Source organism: Pipistrellus kuhlii, unplaced genomic scaffold (genome assembly GCF_014108245.1).
Source record: "Pipistrellus kuhlii isolate mPipKuh1 unplaced genomic scaffold, mPipKuh1.p scaffold_m20_p_2, whole genome shotgun sequence".
NCBI classification, from domain to species: Eukaryota; Metazoa; Chordata; class Mammalia; order Chiroptera; family Vespertilionidae; genus Pipistrellus; species Pipistrellus kuhlii.
This window is the reverse complement of record NW_023425515.1, coordinates 42,205,948-42,227,991: the sequence shown is the minus strand read 5'-3', so window position 1 is coordinate 42,227,991 and position 22,044 is coordinate 42,205,948. Positions and strand designations below refer to the sequence as shown.

General features: G+C 43.3%; 1 protein-coding gene across 6 annotated transcripts in view; it reads right to left on the bottom strand.

Annotated features, from left to right (window-relative positions):
- Window positions 1–21,795, bottom strand: part of LOC118722686 (interleukin 1 receptor accessory protein) — a 159,934-nt gene extending 138,139 nt beyond the window's left edge. For 2 of the 6 annotated variants that reach the window (XM_045583830.1, XM_045583831.1), the window contains exon 1: window positions 21,514–21,781. The gene's annotated coding sequence lies outside the window, so the exon portion shown is untranslated. Of the gene's footprint in view, window positions 1–8,049; window positions 8,174–21,513 lie in introns of all 6 variants that reach the window. The other 4 variants (XM_045583825.1, XM_045583829.1, XM_045583827.1 and 1 more) reach the window with 4 other exon arrangements.
- Window positions 21,796–22,044: the final 249 nt, after the last annotated feature.

Here is a 22,044-nt window from a genome sequence, read left to right as displayed (position 1 = left end):
CGCCTTCGCTCTACCCAGAGCCACTTTTCCAACTTCCCATGCTGCCCAGAGGTCCAGAGCAGCTGGGGTGGTACGGAACCACACAAGTGTCCCACCCCACCCCTAGCTGCTTGGCGCCTGTATATGCAAATCAACCTGCCATCTTTGTTTGGTTAATTTGCATACTCACTCTTAATTGGCTGGAGGGTGTCATGAAGGTACAGTCAATTAGCATGTTGCTCTGGTTACCCAAATCTCTTGCATCAGTCAACTTTAAGAATTTAGCCTGATTCTTCTGCTAAAGACTCATCACTGCTAAGTAAATTGAGCAGGCTATATATACCAAAGTGAATTGCATGAGGAGTCAGGAGATTTGAATTCAAGTGTATGTGGGACTCTGAACAAGTGCCTTTGGGACGTTATGGGGAAAATGAGTGAATTGAAACTGATGATCTCTATGCTTCCTCTTAGCCATGATTCATGGTTATAGTGAGATTTTAGCAAATAGAAATGAAGCATACAGGGGAAATCCAAATACTACCCTTAAGTATGCAATACCAACAAAGTTTCATGTATTTGCCACAAAGGCTTACTGTAACAAGGCATTTCTGAATTCTATTTCAGAGGGAAGGGGTGAGGGGACAGGAAGAGATTAACCAAAGAACTTATATGCATATATGTATTACCTATGGGACAGAGACAATAGGGTGGTGAAAGCTTGGTGCGAGGAGGGAACCTGGTGGAGAGAGGCAATGGGGGGGCGGGGGGAGGGAGTGTGCGAATAGAGAGCATATGTAATACTCTCAACAATTTTATTTTTTTTTAATAGAAAACTTATTTTTCCAAACTCTATCCTCCACTTGGCTGCTTGGCTGGTTTTCAATTCTCTCCCCCTTTATCTATCTTCTTATCAAGATGACTTCTAGATAATCAAAAAGGGCCTTGGAAATCAAATAATGTTACTTGGGAATTAGGAGCCCAGGAAGGAAAGGGAACTTCATGGGGTTAATAGCTCACTTGTGAAAACATGAGACGGCTTTTGATTCCCAGTTCAAGCCTTTTCTCTAAGGGAGCTATGCTACCTCCCATCTCTGAAAAACTACTAGAAAATATAACTGTACCCTTAAAGTAACACAGCATTTATATCCTAGGAAAGAGTCATGTTTAAACAGGCAGTGGCCCTGTGTCAACAACAGATAGCTACTTAGGCCAGGGAGCAATGAGCAGGCTGCTCAGGGTGCAGCTGCTGTTCTTTTCCCATTGCTTTGTGAAGATGTATGGCGTACATGGGAAATCTTGGCCAAACTACATCCAGGCAGTGTGAAACCAGATCCCTAAGGAGTTCTTGTGGGTATGAAGTTTTTATCATGTTTATTTGCTGGAGAGAGTAGGTTGACCTGACCTCAGATGGCTGTGAGTTCCCCAAGCTTCCTTGTAAAAGAGAAGACTTCACAGTGTAATATATCCAGACATAACAGATTTCAGCAAAACATACTTAGCTACCGCATTCTATTGAAATACATACACATTTAAACAGGTTGGAGATTGGTAAAGTCTTTGTAAGTCCTGAATGGGGAAAAATCGCTGTATTTAATTGAAAAGAGTTGCCCATTTTTAGTTTCAGCATGGGCCAGCATGTCCGGCTGCCAGTTGGGGTATCTCTGTTTTTATTCTTTCAAATCAAAGCTGCTAACCAACTGATGAACACTTTCTGTCCTTGTAATACTGGCTCCTTGAAGAACTGAGGAATTGTCTCAACTCTGACATTAAATCCAAGGATTATCATTTTTGAACAGCACAGCTTTTAGATTAGTAGTAAGTCAATTTAAGATAGAAAAAAGAAAATAGGGAGGGGGAAAAAAGAGGAGCTTTACATTCCTGATGTCCTAGCTTGCTAGCAGCTCTCCTTGGAAATGGCAAGAAGAAACTGCTGTCAAAGACCTATTCTCACATGCTGCCAACTGAAGAGGGAACATTTCTCAGGTGATGCTTGTCTGGTCCAACTTGAACTAGTCCTAAGGTGTGTCTTCATTCCTCAAAGAGGTCTGCCCTGAGCAAGATTGAAAAAAACAAACAAACAAAAAAACAGCATCCAGAGCTGGGAGCCAGTGGGAGGTTTTTCTCCATGGATGTGTACCTCCCACGTGCTCTGGTCCCAGACACGACTGGGCTGGTAAGATGGCCCAACGGATCCGTGCCAGGCCCAGCACAAGTCTCTCATTCTGACACAGAGCACTGCCAAGAGGGAAGGAACCACATCCTTCCTTGTCCTAAGGTCCCTTATTAAATCGAGTAGTTGTTCAGACAGGGGAAGCACGGGGGGAGGGAGGAGGCGACATTACTCATTGGTGTTAATTATAACAAGGAGAAACCTTTATTCCCAATATGAACTTTCTAAGTGAATTCATGACAGAGCCCCAAGACCGGAAAAACCCTCAAATGTCATTTAGATTCAAACTTCTTTTTCCAATGTTCAAATCTGCCTGTAACATCTTTGCCAAGTGAATATCTAGGCCCTCTTTAAATGTCTCTAGTGATGTTGAACTCATTACCAAATTAGTTTTCATATGACCCAAACTGTAATGAGTATTTTGTTCTGTTGAGCTGGACTCTGATGCCCTGAAATCTCTACTTATTTGTCCTGGTTGAGGTGTCTGGTGCCAGGTCAGGAAAGTACCTCTCTGTTCTAAGGAAACTTGGAAATCTGAATGCAGCATTTCCATGACTCCACAGATCTCAATTTTGAAAATGGGAGATTAGAAATTTTGAAAATCACTTTTTCCCCTACTCGCCTATCTAAACCTTAAAGTCAGAAAAGCATACAGAGGAAATAAAAAATTCCTTTTAAAACAGGAGAAAGTACCTGAAAAAGGAGAAAAGAATCAATAAGAGACCAGAAACTCCAATGACTGGTGTGCTGGCTCACCCACGCTGGTTTCTGGGAACTGTCAGACAGATGAGTGTAGTCACTAAACATCTGTTACAAGATGCCCATGTACATGTCAGCAGATTGGATAGAAGCAAAGCACCAGGTTTCAGCTTGGCCTTTGAATCACGCAGGCCAGGGCTTAAATCCTCCTTAGCTGTGCAAGTATCTTAACCAAGCTGAGACTCAGTGTCCTTATGGGTGGGCGGGTCCCTCAAGCACCTCCTGGAATTAGGTATGAGGACTACAAGAAATACATTTATAAAGGCTCTGACATATAATTCGCACTCAAATTTATTATTGTTTTATTACTAGAAGTCTAGCCTTCAATTCTCCCAAACTTTCCCCTGTCTACAAATTCAAGGAAGCAGGAAAGGCTTAAGTCTGCAGGGAGAAAGGAGGCCAGTTCTCACGTGAGAGAGCCAGCAGGAGAGGCAGCCTACTACAGTAAAATGTGCTTGCACTTGTACTGGTAAGGCCCATGGCAGACAGGTTGGGCTGGCTCTAACCTAGGGACATCCCTCTTTGGCTTCTTTGCCAAGTTGGGTGTAGGCTTTTAGCCCTAACAACCTACCAGTCCCAGAGAACTGGAGACTCTGCTCAATGGCAGCTGGAAACACTTGTGTACTCTTGCTCCTCCTGAGTCATGTCTCTACATCAATAACTGCCACACACCCCCCACCCCCAGATGCCCCAACACACAGCCCCTCAAGTTGTCACCCCAGTCCGACAGGCCATAGGGATCACTCTAAGGCAATGATTCTCAACCATTTCTTTTGCCATGCGCCACCTAAGTATCTCTAAAATCCTGATGCTCCCCTCCTCCCTGCCCCGTGACATACAATTCTTATTATTTAAAAAGTGAACTCCAGTTCATGTGGAAGAAGGCCATCAACTTGGTCTAAACAAACTTCCAAAGAATAAGGCATCCATGAAAGAGAAAGATAAAAGAACTAAAGGACAGTTGAAGTACTGGTGAAGAAATCACTAAGAAATTGTTAATAATTGAAATAAAAATGCCTTTAAAACAGGAGGAAGTAGCTGAAAAGGAGAAAAGGAAGTAATAAGAGACCAGAAACGCCAATGACTAGTGCGCTAGCTCACCTAAGCTGGTTTCTGGGAACTGTCAGACAGATTAGTGTAGTAACTAAACATCTGTTACAAGATGCCCATGTATGTGTATGTGTCATAATAATGATATGAATATAAAAAAGTAGCAAATAAAGTTTTAAAATATATAATAAAGAACTGAAATGCATAAATATGTCACAATATTTGTATTTATATACTGTATATGAGGCCCCTAGAGCCATAAAAAATGAAAAAAATTCACTGTCAATAAGTCACTCTCAAATTGCCCCCCTTAAAAATCAAATTGCCCTCCTGTGGGGCATGTGCCCCACATTGGGAACCACTGCACCAGGGGGATAGAGTACTGCAGGGGTGCTCTGAATGGAGGATAAGGCATTTGAATTCACTTGTTGGCTGCTGAACTCAGAGATGATATAGTACCTACTATAAGTGTGTGTTTTAAATAAGTCAAGACCAGTGAATGAGTTCTGCTGTGTTTTGACAGGTGAGGAGCTAGAGATGTGTTTTTTAAACATCTAGGAGTATTTGCTTGAAAGCGCTGACAGAGAAGACTTATGGAATGACCGAGTTCAAAGATGTGTGCTTCTCCTGGGGATATTAAGATACCTGCTCAGGTATACTATTGTGAAGGTTTTCCTCTTTACCTTGTCTTTGGTGTTCTGTATTTTAATAAAAGGCGGTAAAAAATCCTGCAAGGAGGTAAGAAATCAGACAACTATATAACATCTGGGTTATGAGGAGTCTGCTTTCTGGGTGGAAAGAGATCTTAAAGGTAATGAAGCCCAAAAATCTATGCACAGACTGAGAACAGGACACAACATAACCAGTTACGTGTCCCAAGAAGATTATCAGGCAATGATGCATAGAGTGAAATGGAAGGACAAGCAATAGGAAGGTGTCCATTTATTCTAAGGAATTGCAGTGAGTTCTGTGGAATCACCAAGGACCAAGTGCTTTAGTTTTCTCACTTACAGGAATTCAAACCAAACCCACCTTGCAGAGTCACTGTCAAATCAAATAAGATAATGGACAAGTAAGTAGTATGCAAATTGGACAGACATAAGGGACTGCTATTACCATTCAGTAAAGCCAAAAGCCATTATTTTACTAAGTGAAATAAGTCATATTTATTTGTAAAACATCTTCATCTCAAAATGATACTGACATGGTTGCATAAGCCAATTTCATTACATATATTTGTTGATGTTCCACTTACATATATACCTTCTCTTTCTCTTCCTATAGTGGAGGCAGAAACATCAGGGAATTTTAAAGAACAGTTATCTAAATGTGCCATATCCTCTAATAATAATAAAAGCATAATCTGCTAATTAGACTGAACATCCAAACTACGTTCCAAAAGTCATTCCGAATTAAGCCATAGCAGCAGGGTCTGAGGCAGAGGTGATGAGGGGCAATCGGGCAGACAGGTTAGTGGATAGGGATTAGGCAGGTAGGCAAAATGGTTAGGGGGGATCAGGTAGGCAGGCAAGTGGTTAGGGGCAATCAGGAAGGCAGGCAGAGGTGGTTAGGGGTGATCAGGCAGGCATGCAAGAAGTCAAAGGTGTTCATGCAGGCAGGCAGAGGTGGTTAGGGGCAATCAGGCAGGCATTCGAGCAGTTAGGGATGATCAGGCAGGCAGGCAGAGTGGTTAGAGCAATCATGCAGGCAGATAGGTGAGCAGTTAGAAGCCAGCAGTCCAGGATTGTGAGAGTGATGTCAGACTGCTGGATTAGGCCCAATCCTGAGATTAGGACTAAACTGGCAGTCAGTATCCCCTGAGGGGTCCCAGATTGTGAGAGGGTGCAGGCCTGGCTCAGGGCTCCCCCTGCCCTGTGCATGAATTTCATGTAGTGGGCCTCTTGTCTATAGCAATAAAAGGTTAATGTGCTAATTATACCAAACGTCTTCCAGATGTCATTCCAGAGTCCTTTCTAGTGAAGCCAGGGCCAGAGGGAAGCCATCCCGGGTTCCAGGTGTCTGTAGGAGGCCTGAGGAAAGCCAGCCAAGATCTAGGTGCCTGTGGGTGGCTAGAGAAAAGTCATCCCAGGTCCAGGGTGCCTACTGGCGGCTGGAGGAGTGAAGCCTGAGTCCCAAGTGCCAGAGGAAAGCCTGGGTCTTGGCAGCCAGGGGAAGGAAGGCCAACTCTTGCACAAATTTTCATGCATCGTGCCTCTAGTCCTATGTAATAAAAGGGTAATATGCAAATAGACCAAATGGCAGGACAACCAATCAAAGCATAATATGCTAATGATATGCTAAAGCTGCTCTTTCTGCTCACTATGACGTGCACTGACAACCAGGGGGCAGTTGCTTCAACTGGTAGGTTAGCTTGCTGCTGGGATCTAGCCAATCGGGACTGAGCAAGATGCATTAGTCATGCCCTGGAGCCCTTCCATGGTCCCTCCCGTGCCCAATCATGCACTGGTGGGGTCCCTCAGCCTAGCCTATGCCCTCTCACAATCTGAGACCCCTCAGAGGATGTCAGAAAGCTGGTTTCAGCCTGATCCCACAGGCCACTCCATTTGGGAGGGTGCCAGATGCAGGGCTCAGGGCTGGTGAGTACTGCTGCAGCAGTGTAAGCCTCTCCCAATCAATTGGGACTGATCGGACGTGAGCCTGCGGCAGGCACAGTGGGGCCAGGATGATTGGGAGTATCAGGCAGGAGCTGCAGGCAACATTGGACTGTAGGTTTCAGCCTGATCCCTGCAGGTCACCCAGAGGGACCCTACCCATGCACAAATTCATGCACTGGGTCTCTAGTATATACTAAAAGCCTAATATGCAAATAGACCAAAGGGCAGAAAGACCTGTGGAATGACTGGTCACTATGACTTGAACTGACCATCAGGGGACATATGCTCAATGCAGGAGCTTCCCCCAGCCTTCAGGCCCCAGGCCAGCCAAAGTGGGTGACAGTGGGAGCCCTCCCCTTCACCACCCCCCATTGTCCTGCCAGTCGCCCCATAGAAGGAGGCAACTGGCAGTGGCAGTGGAGGGGCGGGGCCGTCCGCTAAGTGGTCAGGAGTGGGAGCAGGGCCAGTCAGTGATGGGGCCGGTGCTGCTACCCGAGTACCCTGCTGGTCAGCTCCATGGCAGGTGCCAGCAGCAGCCTCCTTATCACCCCACTGATCACCCACAGAAAGAAGCAACCAGCAGTGGTTGCAGGGCGATTAGAGGATGTGACCAGCCAGGGATTGGGATGGCACCATCCCCTGATTGCCCCGCACGTTGCCTCCAAGGCAGGTGCCAGCAGGGGCTCCTGATCACTTGCCAGTCACCCCACAGATCCACAGATCGGCCCTGATCATCCTCCAGGCCTAGGAACCCTACCTATGTGTGAATTTCTTGCACCAGGCCTCTAGTGACATTATAGTTGACAATATTAGCTATAGATCAAATCACTGTGGCTTGCAATGCACACCAAAGACTCTTCATTGCCAGGATAATCCTCAACAACCTCTTATGATGACTCTGAGCCACTTCCTTTGGTGGGAGCAGAAGAGATGCAAATTTTATTACCTGGATTATTAGAACAAAATCATTATTAATTGCCCCACCTACCCCCTTTCTGAGTTCCAATGCTGTGATTTCCAATGCCAGAGCTGTCTAAAACACAGATCTGGTAATGCCTCTCTTGCTTAAAAATATTTTGTGCTTCTACTTGCCTTCCAGGATTAAGTGCATATTCCTCAACAGGGCATTTAAGATCCTCAACAATACAACCTCAGCTCACTTTTTGAAAGTCTGACCTTCAGTGACCATATACCATCTTCCAATTCAACTGGATTTCCCCAAGCAAGGCACAGGCTTCCCTCCTTCTATTTATGTTTTCACCCTATTCCCTGTAGTTGGAGTATCACGGGTATTTTTTAATTGTGTCCACTTACACTGGAATTATGTTTCCCAGAATTCCCTTTTTGGTACAGTTCCTAGTTAGGACTGTCCACAGGGAAATCTGAGAGATGGATGGGATAAGCAAAGCGGTGACCAGTGCTTTAGGAAGTTCCTTCTAGTTGTTCACACACATTATTGCTGACCTGGAGGCTCACCTCCTAGATGGGGGCAGCAGTCCTTCAGCTCCCTTCAATTACCCCAAGTCCAAGGCCAGGCAGGTGTGAAGCTCCATGGCTATGTGCACCAGCTTTCAGCCAGGTACCACAAATCAGGGGTTAGCTACAGTGAGAGACAGGTCAGGGTTTCAGTCTGTCCTCTTGGGTTCCAGATTACTCTCTCCTACTTCACACCCAGCTTTTCTTGCTTACTGTCTGCCTACCACAGACCAAGCAATAGTCTCCCTCCACTTTTTTACCAGCTCCTTTTCGTGGTCCTTGGTTAGTAACTTTTATCTGATTTCCCAATTGTCCCTTTTGGGACCCTTTAATTGCCCCAAAGCTTCTCCCACATTTGAAGATCTAATTCCTACGATAAATTCCATATTCCATAACATTAATCCATATTACTTCTGCTCCCCTGTTCTGACCCTTACTCATGCTTTACTCCTCCCCACTAATCACTGTCTAAAACCTGTCATCACTTCAAGACTCGTTTCAAATACCACTTCCTCATGAGCCCCTTCCTGAGTGACACAGTATGCTTTTCTCTGAAGCATCAGAATGTTTTACCATATATCTTACTGGCCATATACTCTCACCCTCTTCCAAATGTGACACAAGTTGTACTATAAACTCCTGTGCATATCTTATTTTCATAAGGATTTATAAATTCTGATTCTTCAGGGGCTGTGTTTGTGTTTGTGTGGCTGTATGCTAATCTCCAAAACTTGCCAGCTCTTGCCTACAGGAGGTCTTCAGAAAATGCTTATTGGCCAAACGAGTAAGTGAATTGCCCATGCCACTACTCCCTTTTGAATAAACGGGTAACTGAACCCAATGCCACTGTATGCGTACGTGTGGTATAGCCTCACTTACAGCAGACTATTTCTATAGTCACTTCATCTTCCCATTCCCTTCCCTTAGAGAAGAGCCCATCTAGTCCAAAGTCAACACTGTTTATTCTTGTCATACAGACAGATCTAACCAAACTTGTTAGCTGGCTCCCTAGTCAATAGTAAAGCAGAAACAGCTAATTGAATAGGGAATGGAGAGAAAAATGCTAGAGCAAGACATGCTGAAAGCAAGAAGAAATAGCAGACAATGAAAGAAAGAAATAACAGGAAATTTATGAAAATCAGATTACACAAATTTAAAAGTATACCAGTCAGGGACCATTTAGTAGAGGGTGGCCCAAAATATGTATACCCATACTTAGAGTAATTATTAAAATACATTTCATTTTCAAAATTGAGCTACCAGTTATTAAAATGTGTTTTCACTTTTGAGGGACACCCTGTATATACAAAGGATCTCACCTCAATAAATTCTAGAGGAATTACAATTTATTCCAAAAAGCTGTCCTGAATCAACAAGATTAATACCACATATTTTAGAAAATTTTCCTGCTTAAATTATTTTTAAAACAAAAATTTTAAAAGAAAGTTACATATTGAAATTTTACCATTTAAAAAAATCTCACAGCAGCTCCAATTCTCAGGGGGGAAAAAGAGATTTTAAAAATATTTGTCATGCATGTATCCAACAAATGTGTGTGTGTGTGTGTGTGTGTGTGTGTGTGTGTGTTGCATACATCTTTCTTCAAAGGAAATAAATCATCAAACTTGGGAGATGTGGGAGGATCAAAGTTAAACCTCATAAATAACCCATAAAGGAAAAAAACTAAAATAAAAGAAGGGCATTGCAAATCGACACAGTATTAGTTTCTTATGAAGAAGCAAATACAGGCAGCCAACAAATTGGACTCAGTTCATTGTGACTAGCTTCTGGGGTAAAATAAACACTAGAATGAAGCTTCTTGCCTGCTCTGCACAACCTCTATCTTATTTCTCTGCCTAACATCCCATCACTGCAGGGAAGTTCCCTGGAGCCTCCAAAGGTGTTGAAACCCTGCAGCACTTGCTTTGGAAGAAAAAAGGGCAAAACACTGCCAAGAAATAGTTGATTTTTCTCAACAGAGTCCCCCAATATACACTTAGAGGCAACTATGGGACTCTTCAATTTTTAGTTTACAACTACAATTTAAAATTCACATGAGGTTGCAATAAAGATTAAATGACATCACGAGCATAAAGCACTGGACACGGCCCCTGGCACACATGGAGACTGGATCATTATTAGTGATTATGATTAGCAAGTGGTCCTAAATGTCCGACAAGCTCTGTAAATTAGCCGTATTAAGAATTATCCAGAGGAAATGTGAGTCCGCTGTATTTTTCCCTTGTCACTCAGAATCTTCTCTGGCCGTCACTGGGCTGCAAAATAACTTTCCAGCAAGCCAGGCAGACTGGGAGAAAGCCTGGGAGAAGAATGGGCAGTGTTGGCAGGCTGCCTGCAGGTACCTGTGAGGAGGGACAGGGCTGTCCTCCAGCACCTTTGCCCCCAGGTGGGTTCCACAGGACCAGCCCTTCAACCTACAGGAGTGCCCTGCTGAAGGCAAGGAGCCAAAATGGATCCTGGAACAAAATTCACATCATAACTGAAAAGCTGCCTGAGTATGTAAGTGTAAGCATATTTGGGGAGGTTATTTTATTTCAAAAAATAATTCTAAAAAACAGCTCAATGACTGCACGCTAATTATGTTGCAGGCACTGTGTTAATCTCTATAGGTATACATATATTTAATCCTAATATCAGTTTTAGCCTTGTGCCAAGAATATAGATAAGGAAACAGGTTTAGAGATGTTGAGTAATTTTTCCACATCACAGAAGTTATACTAGTAATAGCATTACCGTGTCCAGGTTGCCTCAATTTAAAACCCACATTTTTACCACTATTTTCCCATGAGATGATATAATTTGAAATAGGTCATACATTCATTCACTGATTCAATGCATTTATTAAATTATTCTTCTAGATGAGGCATCATAAAACGAGACAAATAAACATGAATAAAATATTCAGTTGTTTAAATTGCCAAAGTTCAAATACTGACTCTACCAATGACTAACTAACTCTATGACTTTGGACCTCAGTTTTCTCTTTAGAAAAAATGCTGATTATAAATGTTGAGCCCCTCTGCCTAATAAAGTTATTCTGAGGTTTCAATAAGCTGATATTTGTAAACACTTGAAGGTTGCCTGGCCAACATTATCAAGCTATTTTTAGCTCATATTAAGAGGTATGTATGAGACTACTATTATATGCTAATGTCAGTAAAGACTTCATGAAAGAGTTCTACTTTTTTTAAAAATATGTTTTTATTGATTTGAGAAAGAGAGGAAGGGAGAGATAGAAACATTGATGAGGGAGGAATATTGATCAGTAACCTCCTGCTCATCCCTAGTTGGGATGAACTCCACAACCTGGGAATGTGCCTTGATTGGCAATCAAACCTACGACCTCTTGGTGTTTGGGTGGATGCTCAACCTCTGAGCAACACTGGCTGGGCAAGGAGTTCTACTTCTTGAAGTGTTAGGAGCCAATTAGACTGGTAAAGCCAGAAAGAAGAAATTGATCTTATGTAAAATTACATTTGCATTTTACATGCTCACTCTTTAGTACAGATTTCAAAAACTGGTACCTACATATCTGACAAGGAAATAGCTCTAGGTCCAATATTTTGGGGCACTGATTATATAAAACTCCTACACAAGAACTGTAGAATTTCTAGCTGAACTGAGTGCATATAATTCTATCCATTACTTAGTACATTTGAAAATAAAAATGATATCATTTTTAAAAAGGCAAAATAATCTGGTTTTACCTATTTTAGTATTTTTCAAGACAGTCTACTTGGAAAGAAAGACTATGAATGACACATCAATGAAACCAAATTATCTTTGTGACTATTCTTAGGAGCCCATATGAGATCAGAGTAGTTTATCACCTCATCTTATAAATAAATTCTTCTATTTTTCTTCACTCTCTGTTTAAGGCTCCAAATATGTCAAACCTACTCACCATCCTGCTTTAGTCCTTTCAGAGACTTTCTGCTGCTTTTTGCATAAAATCCCAACTCCTTACTCTGGCCTACAAGGCCAGTCTGCTCTAGCCCCTGCTTACCTCGGGACCTTATTGCCAGCCCTTCTCTCCCTCTCAACTGGCTCCGGCCACCGCAGCCCTGACCCCAGACCTATTCTGGTTCCTTCTCAGGCTTTTTCCTTAGTTTAAATGTCACCTATCCAGAGGTGCCACCCCTGACTCTCCTATTTAAAAATGTGCTTCCTCCCTCCAATGTTGTTCTCATTACTGTTTTAGTCTCAGTGCCTTATTTCTTACCCAGAAATCACTTATAATCATTTTGTTTACTTGTTTGTTGTCACTCATATTTTTCTTGTGTGTGTTCTCTCTCCCAAACTATCCTTATAGCAATGCTAATAGCAAAGAATCATTTCAACACACAAACACACACACATTTTTAGATTAATATTCTAAGTATATATTCAAAATTATAAATACATATGCACATATATGTATATATGTATGTGTACATGTGTGTACAAAATGTATTTTTATTACACAAACATGCACACACACACACACACACACACACACACACATATATATATATATATATATATATATATATGTTTTCTTTTCCAGTTCTATCTACTTCATTCTACTCCTTATGAATATATAATACTAACATCTATAAATTTATTTATTCATCATTCACTCATGATTTAGGCAACTGCTATTTACTAGGCTCTATTCTAGGCACCTGGGATAAAGTAGTGAGCAAAGCAAAGGTCCCTGGTCATTCTAGCAGGATGGAGTCAGCAATAAACAATTGACAAGCTGAACAAATTAATTAATTAGTGTGTGGAAGCTAATAAGGTGGCAACTGCTATGTCAAAAGAAAAAGTAGAGCAGGGGAAGGAGGTCAGCAATGGCAGGGTGGAGATGGGAAGCAGGATGCGGGACCATTCTGTACAAAGCAATCGAAGCAGCCTGCACTGAACGCATTGAGCAAAGGCTTCCAGGAGATGGAGGAGTTAGCCAGGCCCTCACCAGGTTGATTGAGACAGAGAGGAAACAATGCACCAGAGGAGGCTGGAAAGGCATTTTAATGACTGGTTTGTGCATGGAGTGAAATAACATGTGGCTACTTATGTCAATCACTGCCTGGGCATTCCATATGTATTAACTAACTTAGTTTTCACAATACATTAAGTTATCTCATTTTATACAGAGAAATGAAATAACTTCCCCAGGATTACACAGACAGAGCCAGCATTGGAAGCTATGTTAAAAACACAGACCCTTACAATATATACTGCATCTCAGTTTAGAAAATCCTAATCCGGAAATTCTCATACTTCAGTGCAGAGATCCCAGATACCAGCTTCTTTAACTAACTCTCCAGAAGATTCATGCAGGTGGTCCATGCACCAGAATGTTATCATTGGTCTAATTCCTCCCCCACTGGAAAGCTTTCCTGATATTTTAATATAAATATCACATGGACTCTCTATCCCTTACTATCCAGAGTGTTTGCCAAACTGGGATAGATTTCTTTAGATTAACTAAGGCATCTACTCAATATATTTCCCTTCTCCATCTGATTTGCATCAAATGGGTATCTTTGGGGTAAAAAGAAGTGCTGAATGAAGAAGTGTGTGCCTTTTAGGTAGCAGGTATTAAGTGCTATGGCCTTAATATATTTTATCTTATTTTTATCTTTCAAATGGATAGATGGATAATCAACAAAGATAGACAGATATAGATATACTATGTCTATCTATCCAGGACATAGCTAGTGCATGCTTATTACCATTTCACAGATGAGGAAACTAAGTCTGGACCAGCTAAGCAAGCCATATCTAGGATTCAAACCTAACTCTGACTTCAAAGCCAGCCGCCTTTTCACTACCCACTCTATCCATTCAGTCCCTAACCCTCATCATTATCTCTCTCTGAAACAGAAAAGCTGAAGTCTAATTTTCCAGAAAAATTTTCCATTTAGTGTGTATTACCACTCTCAAATATCCATCATTTCTGTAAGTTAAAAGGACTCCTATATCTATTTCAACAAGAGCTAAGCTTCTTTCATGGGCACTAAATTAGCTCAAAAACAAAAACAAAACAGAAAAGATGCACTCATAATGCTAAAACCAAAATGAAAGCCAAATATTCTATCCCTTATTTCTTTGTAGAAGATTATGGTGATACAGAGCTTGCTTTATATAAAAGGCCATATTTTCACTTCCCAAACAGTAAATGTCAGTATGCCTTATCCAGCCATCTATTTTTTTTAAATATATTTTATTGATTTTTTTTTTTTTACAGAGAAGAAGGGAGAAGGATAGAGAGCTAGAAACATCGGAGAGAGAGAAACATCAATCAGCTGCCTCCTGCACACCCTCTACCTGGGGATGTGCCCACAACCAATGTACATGCCCCTGACCGGAATCGAACCTGGGACCCTTGAGTCCGCAGGCCAATGCTCTATCCACTGAACCAAACCGGTTTCGGCCAGCCATCTATTTTCTTTCCACAGCCCCAAACCAGGAGCCTAAGGGTCATGGGGATGCGGCCGAATCACATCCTTAAGGACATAAAAGGTGTCTGTGGACCTGACTCCTAGTGCAGTGCTCAGCTGTGATTCTCCCTGAGGCCAAGGAGGTTGCCGGCTATCTGGGACTTATATCCCCATGCCATACCATGCAGATGCCGCTATGGAAGGAAGAGTATAGCTCTTCTCTAAGCTCTTCATGGCATCTCCTAAATCATTACTCTGCAGGCACAGATTCCTAGAACGCTGTGCCTTAGAGAGCACCTTGTCCGAATTCCTCATTTTAGAGGTAAGAAAAATGACTCAGAGAATGAAAGGAACTAGCCCAGTACCAGGGCAGATGGACTGAATAGGTTAAAGGGGACAAAAAACATAACCTTGAAGTTAGAAAGCAAGGTTCCAAGTCCCAGCTTCACTATCTACTGGCTGCATGGCCACAGAAAATGTTTAACCTCTCAGACTCAGGATGTAAAATGCTTTTGGCAACATTTGCTTTGATTATCTCAGTCAGAGAGAGGGGGGGGGGGATAATACAAAGAATTTTGAGGGCCTACACTTTTACATGAATAAAAATTAAAACCTTATTATTTGAATCTAGGTCTCCCACTTTCCAATCCATTATTGACTGGGGCATGTGGCTGAATATCATTGCAGCTGTTGATCATAGTGAAGGTTAAAATCCCCTGCACAAGATTGTGGCATATGATTGACACCTACCAAAAGCATGATAAAATGGTTTCATTATCTCCTTTTCACAGATAGTGAAAATAAAGCAGAGCTAGACCAAGTAACTTGTCCAAACTCAAACCAGGGAGGTATCGTCTGATATCAAAGCTCAGGATGTTACACAGCCATAGTTTTAAGTTACCATGGCATGAAACCATAAGTGGCTTATGAAACTATTATCTAGGACAAGAATATGTCCAGGTATTGAAATTTATGAAATAACCGGCCATCTTGCCTGTTGCCTTTAGCACTGACTGAGAAAGAAGGAAGCCAATGTAATCGTAAGGTCTTATGTGTCAGACAGTTAGAAACCCAGGCATATCCTGGATATAAACTAGACATAAAAGGTTATTGTCCTTATGTCCAGCTATATCCAATAGTAGCTGGACTGGTGTGAATTATCCACTCCTTTTAGAAATCTTGAGATCGAAGCTCATTGCAGCTTCCTACTTCCCTGAAAACTTCCTACTTTCTCTCAGGTAATTTATTTATGACACTTGACACTGGTCTTACTGTCAGTACCTGCAAGTATGCACTTCAGTGTCATCCTTCACCGAGTTTGCTGCAAAACTCCCTTTATAATTAGGATAGAAATGTCTTTTTTCACCACTAAGCCAGTGAAGTCCAACTTTGTTAGAGTCTGTGATGCCTTAGCATTTTTCTGATTTTGTGACCACAAAATTAAAGGAAGTTGAAGTTACATTATTAGTCTGTAGAAACAGCCTTTGAGATAATGAAATGAGAAAATATGAGAAAACTAGAAATCAAGGCTGGGCCAACCTGGCATAGTAGGAACCCATCACCCATTTTAGCTGGCACCTGTTATGTACAGGCCCTGTGCTAGACATGGGACAGGATACATTGTGCCCTCAGTGGTTTAGGTGATAATCAGTGACTTGGAGAACACAAAGGGACATATGACTGGCCCACAGTGGGGGGAAAAAATCATGATAGAGATAGAAGATGTTATCAGGTCCTATGAACTGAGAACTAAGAAAGAATTTGGGCAGCATGTTTGGGAATGAAACAGGGGCAGAGGAGAAGAGCAGCTGAGAGGTGTGATATGAGGATCCAGGGGGAGACATTTATGAGTCTAGCTGGAGAAGTCCTCAGATTGAATGGTGTAAATGTCTAGCAAATGTCGTCTAGTACGTACCGTGGTTGGCAAACCGAGGCTTGAGAGTCACATGCGGCTCTTTGGCCCCTTGAGTGTGGCTTTTCCACAAAATACCATGGCCTGGGCAAGTCTATTTTGAAGAAGTGGTGTTAGAAGAAGTTTATAGTGGGTTTAAGTTGACTCTCAAAAGAAATTTCAATCATTGTACTGTTGATATTTGGCTCTGTTGACTAATGAGTTTGCTGACCAGTGGTCTAATAGACCAAAAGGCTTTGTGCTCACGCACACACTGGTCCTAATTCTTACTAATTGGATAAGCTTGGGGAAGTCTGCAAACCTGTCTGAGCTTCAGTTCTTTCATCTGTAAAACGCAGGCCACATGCCTGAGAGTCATTTATATGTTTAAATGAAGTGACAGAAGTGCATGCACCAATGAATGTTATTTGCCTTGCCCTCTTCTTTTTCACTGGAAAATAGCTCTCTTGAGATAAAACAATGAGGACATTCTCCTTTTGTTCTTCTTTCCCCTTTTAGCCTTGACTTTTACAAAGAGAAACAATGATAGAATTTGAATTGGAAGGACTCTTAAAGAAAAATAGCTTATCGGACTAGAAGACCCCTAGAGATAATCTAACCCAGCTCCCTCACATTTTAGGCCCAAAGGTAAAGAGAATTACTTCGCAGTCTCAGGTAAGACAATAGGAGGATCAGAATGTCAGAATGGGGATGTGGGGATGGGGCAGGGGGTGATGGGGTGACAGGTGGTATTCAGTCCTCATCCAAGTCCTCAATTCTAGGTCAAAGGCTATAATACAATTTTAGGTCTTTCCCAGCTCTAAACTGAAGTGCATGGATGAGTGACAGCTGGCCCTCAGCTGTCTCAGAAAACACATAGGATTATTGCAAAGAATGAATGAGACTATATATATATATATATATATATATATATATATATATATATATATCACTTAGTACAAACCATGCTGGAGTTCAGTAAAGGGTAGCTATTAAAAGTTGATTGACACAATTTAACAGACTAATACATTAAAGGAGCTGATGTCAGAAGAAAAACATTTGTGTTTACTAAATGGTTCCTTTGAATGAGGTGCTGACATCGGAAATGAAGCTTCTAAGTGTGTTCCTGTTTCCTAGCTAGGAAGCTGAGGTTCCTCTCAATACAATAACTTGCCTCGGAGGTACCTGCCAGACTCCAGGACTCTACCCTGCTCCAGCTGCTCTAGCTGGTCAGAATAGCCAGGCCAGAAGATGGTCTCCTAACAACCCCATCAGTGTAAACCATCCATTTGCATTTTCAAAAGAGAAGAAGAAGAAGAAGAAAAAAAGAACTTAGCAACAGTAGCTAACCTGAATTAATCCCCCAAAATATCAGATACCAAATGTTCTGTAGCCTTCCTGTTCTTTGGGGTTTTTATTTCTCCCACAGAAGAACTTCCAAAATGGGCAAAGAGCACAGTAGGTGGCTCTCTTTCATATTTCACAGGCAAGGCGACAGTGACTCACCAGATCCTACATCTGTGTCACCAGCAAAAGCCTCAGAAAGTTGAGCAACAAATGGAACTGTGTGTTATGCTGAAGACAAACTGTGTTGTTGTTGTTGTTTTTGTTTTATTTCTGCATCCTCTGCTGGCTTCCTTCAGCCACATTCTGCTTTTAACTGTGCCAGGTAAGATGATGCTAACTGCCTACCTTTAAGCAAAAGCAAACATGCTCCCAAATGCCAAAAGCGAGGAGCAAAGCATTTCTCACAGAAATGCATTTGCAAGCTTGTCTGCTTGCTGCAAAGCAGAGAAACCCAATGGCCTGTAGGGAGCCTCAATGGATAGATGGCCCCATTGCCTGGAGGGGAAACAGATCTGTTCATTTTCCTACATAAGCCTGCAGCCATCCGTTTCCAAGGAGAGGACCGAAACTCCAGACCAGTGATCAGCGCCACCAGCAAGCAGTGGTGTTTTCTGCAAAAGCTGCTTCTGTTTGCCACTCTCTATATTCTAACTTCACCCACAGAATTGGGGAAAGGAGTGAAAAAAAAGCTAAGAGTGCTACAGTCACTCATGACATCTGTTCCTCAAGCCTCTTACCACCCTTCGAATTAGCACAATGAAGACATAGGGATGAAACAACTCAAAACAGGAAGAAAAGTGTGATGTAATTCTGAACTTTATGTTGTCATAGTACCATACCTCCTAGGAACTGAAGGTGCTTTACATCAAACACAAGAGAGTAGGAAGCTGCCTTAGGGATCATGGCTTTGGAACTTCCTCTCTTGAGAGCTGGCCCTGATAAACTCAACAGAGCATGTTTAAGGATTATTCCCTTAGCAAGGAAATATCCTCTTTGAGACAGAAAGGATACCATGCAATCGCCAGCCAAATAAGGTTCACCTAACAACTGAAGTAAATTGCTAAATATCTCACTGAAGAGGCGACAGGGTGTGACAAGAAAAGCCTTTAACTAGAAATCAAAATGTGTAAACCATATTTTCCGAGCTAAAGCTTAATAACCATGTGACCCTGGGCAACCTCTCATTTCTCTGAATCTCATTTCCGTTCCCTTCTCAACAAATTGAGACCAGCGAAGAAGGGACATCATTTAATGAGCACCTACTCATCCCATGTGCTTTACATCATTCCACTTAATTTAATCCTTACACAAATCCTTTTGGGGGTCAGCTTATGTCCTCCTCCCATTTTGGGGCTGGATAAAGCAGACACTAAATGGTGAAATAAATTGCTCAGAATTACATACCTGCATAGAAATTAGAACTGAAGTTTGATATGACCACAAAACCTAAGCTCCTTCCACTATTAATATTCCTGCCATGTCCTTCCTTCTCTCAGGGCTATTGCAAGTAACAAGAAAGGTAATATATAGGGAGCACACTGTGAAAATGTTATATATATGATGATTTAGGTAACAAATAATATGGATAAGAAAGAAAGCTATAACTGGGTATCTTTATTTTAAAGAACCAGAACCAAAAGGAGTTAGCTTTCAGCCTGCTTTCCATCCCCTTGTTCTGACCTTACTTTGAATTTTTCCCTTCCTCCACACAAGTCCCTGGTCTCGCAGGCACGCGTTCAGATGTATCCTGGCCAGCTCATCACAATGCGTGCACACGGAACAGGCTGCCGGAAGCAAGCGATCCCACCTCTGCCAATGCTTGGTGCAGGAGGTACCTATAAAGGGGCACTGCCAAGCTCTTGCCTTCCCTCTGTATGGATCGTACCCCCCCCCCCCATGCACTCATCAATGCCACATGCAAATGCAAGGGACTGTGAAGCAGCCAACTCTAAATGCTGGATGCTCAATTCAGGCACTTATGCCATAGCCGAGAGGGAAGTCAATCACTGCATGAAGTCAGTCGGTATAAAAGCCATTGTCATCAGCAGGTAAGGATATAGGTGGAACACTGTTTCATTTTAAAATATAATAATAAAAATAAATTTTAAAAAAGAAGACTAGTGAAGGCATGTTTGGGTATATTTAAATAAGGTGAGTTTGTGTCCCAAAGGGACAGAATTTAGCAGCATCACTAAATAATCCAAGAGACATACATGATAATTTTGTTTTCCAATACTAACAAAAAATATAAAGTTGCTTGTTTGACCTAAGAGGAACAAAAGGATTACATGAGTCTGTCGCACGAATGGGACTTTCAACTTCTCTTGTCTTCCTATCTCTCACCAAATTCAAGACTCTGTTTGCCAATAAAGAATCCCCCAGATCAGAGCTTCACCAACCCAAGGGACGGCCTCAAAACTAGTAGAGACTGGCATCTCTGAAAACATTTATATTCTGAGTCAAGCACTCACGATCAAAGTAACATGTAGAGAGCATTCAGAGAGCACTCACTGTTCAAACTCCAAAGGAAAAACACACACACAACATTCCAGTTTTGTTTGTTTTTTAAAGTCACTCTAAGGTAGCATTAAATCCCCTTTCTGAAAACCCACTGTCTTCAGCGTTACTCTCTATAACAATATTTACAACAGCTGCCATCAATCTCAACCTGACCAGGTGCCCAGGCCAGGCACTGAGCTAACCAAGTTATTTGAATGAACCCATGCCATCCTCCTAACTACCCTAAGGGCTCATGATGACAATTATAATCTTCATCTTACGACTGGGGGGAAAACAACAACAAAACCAAAAACAAAAAACTTCAGTATCAGAAAGATTGGATAACTTGCCCAAGTTCACACAGCTAATGCGCGGCAGAGCTGGAATCAAAACGAGGCAACAGTCCTCCGCCAGGGCCACTAACCCAAGGGTCTACGGAGCCCAGCGGCAAAGGCTCTGAGAGGCGCTGTGGTTCACAATTTCACAGCCACGGTAGAATGGCAGAAGTTTGCTTTTTAGGTTTGCGATGTTTCCCTTGAGCTCAGCTTCCTTGCTCCCCCTCCCAGGACTCAGAAGTGAGAGGGGCTCTGGCTCCATATAGCCAGCTGTTCTTCAGCTAACGGGCATCCGATTCCTCCCCCCCCCCCCCCCGCCCCCCAACACCCCAAGCTCAGCTTCCTCCCAGGGCTGGGAAGAAAAAAATGAGGACCATGGGAAGAAGTTACCAGTGCCCAGGCGTCCTCACCTCTTCACCTACTCCACCAGCAGCCTGACAGACACCCTGGGAAGGGGCATCTTTGTGAGAAAGCAGGTCAGGGGAGGAGGGAGAGAGGCTGCCAGGAGCCTTCACACGGGCTGTCGCGGCTCCAGGCTGGGAGCGATGCTAGGGAGGCGAGGACACACAGCTGTCTCCTGTCCTAACCGCTCACAGCTGCAGCGCTCCGGAGAGAAACCGGACAAACCAAGGCCGGGTAGACCCGGGAAGATGCCTCAAAGGGCTGGAAGTGGGGTGCCGAACCCCACAACTGCGTGACTTAAATCCCATCAAAGCACAGATGGGGCTCTGGACAGTTGGCTTGGCGTCCTGACCACAGCACTCACTAACTAGCTGGATGGTCTACCCCTGCTGCTGCCCTGCCCTGTGCCTCAGTTTGCCCTCTGGGGAAGAAAAAAAAAAAAAAAAAAAGAGGGTTGGACAAGACGGTTTCTAAGAATCCTTCTACCCGGAGATGATGTGGCTCGGTGATTCTTCCGAGCCCCCGCGGACAGCGCGACACTCACCTCCCTTGGCAGAAACAGCGGGCGCAGCGCGAGCACCAGGGAGGGATGCAGAGTCGCCCAGCGCCGCTGCTTTCCGTGCGTCCTCCGGCCAAAGCCCCAGGGACCCGGACCCGGACAGCCGTCCCCCAATGAGCCTCTTACTTTCCGCCGCACTTTCTTTTTTCCCCCTTTGGGGCTCCTCCCTCGCCGCGGCACGATTGGCCGCTGCGGGCGGCTCTGGCTCCACCCGCCGCCTGGGTTCGCCAGCCGCCCGCGCTCTGGGCTTCCCGGAGCCGCCGCGGCCGCGGGGCGTCAGCGAGGAGGAGCCGCGCGGGGCGGGTCCGCGGGCGGAAGCGAGGCTGAGCTCGGCCTCGTTCCCTCTGGCGCCCTGCCATCACCGGGGCTGGCTTGAGCGTGCAAGGGAAGGAGAAGGTTGGTCCTGCAGTTTGGTGCTGTGCCAGGCGCTCTGGGAAGATGTGCCCACCCCTGCACTTAGATGCACACACGCGCTCACTGCGAGACTGTGGTCTCACCGGTGAGATAGCTGCCACC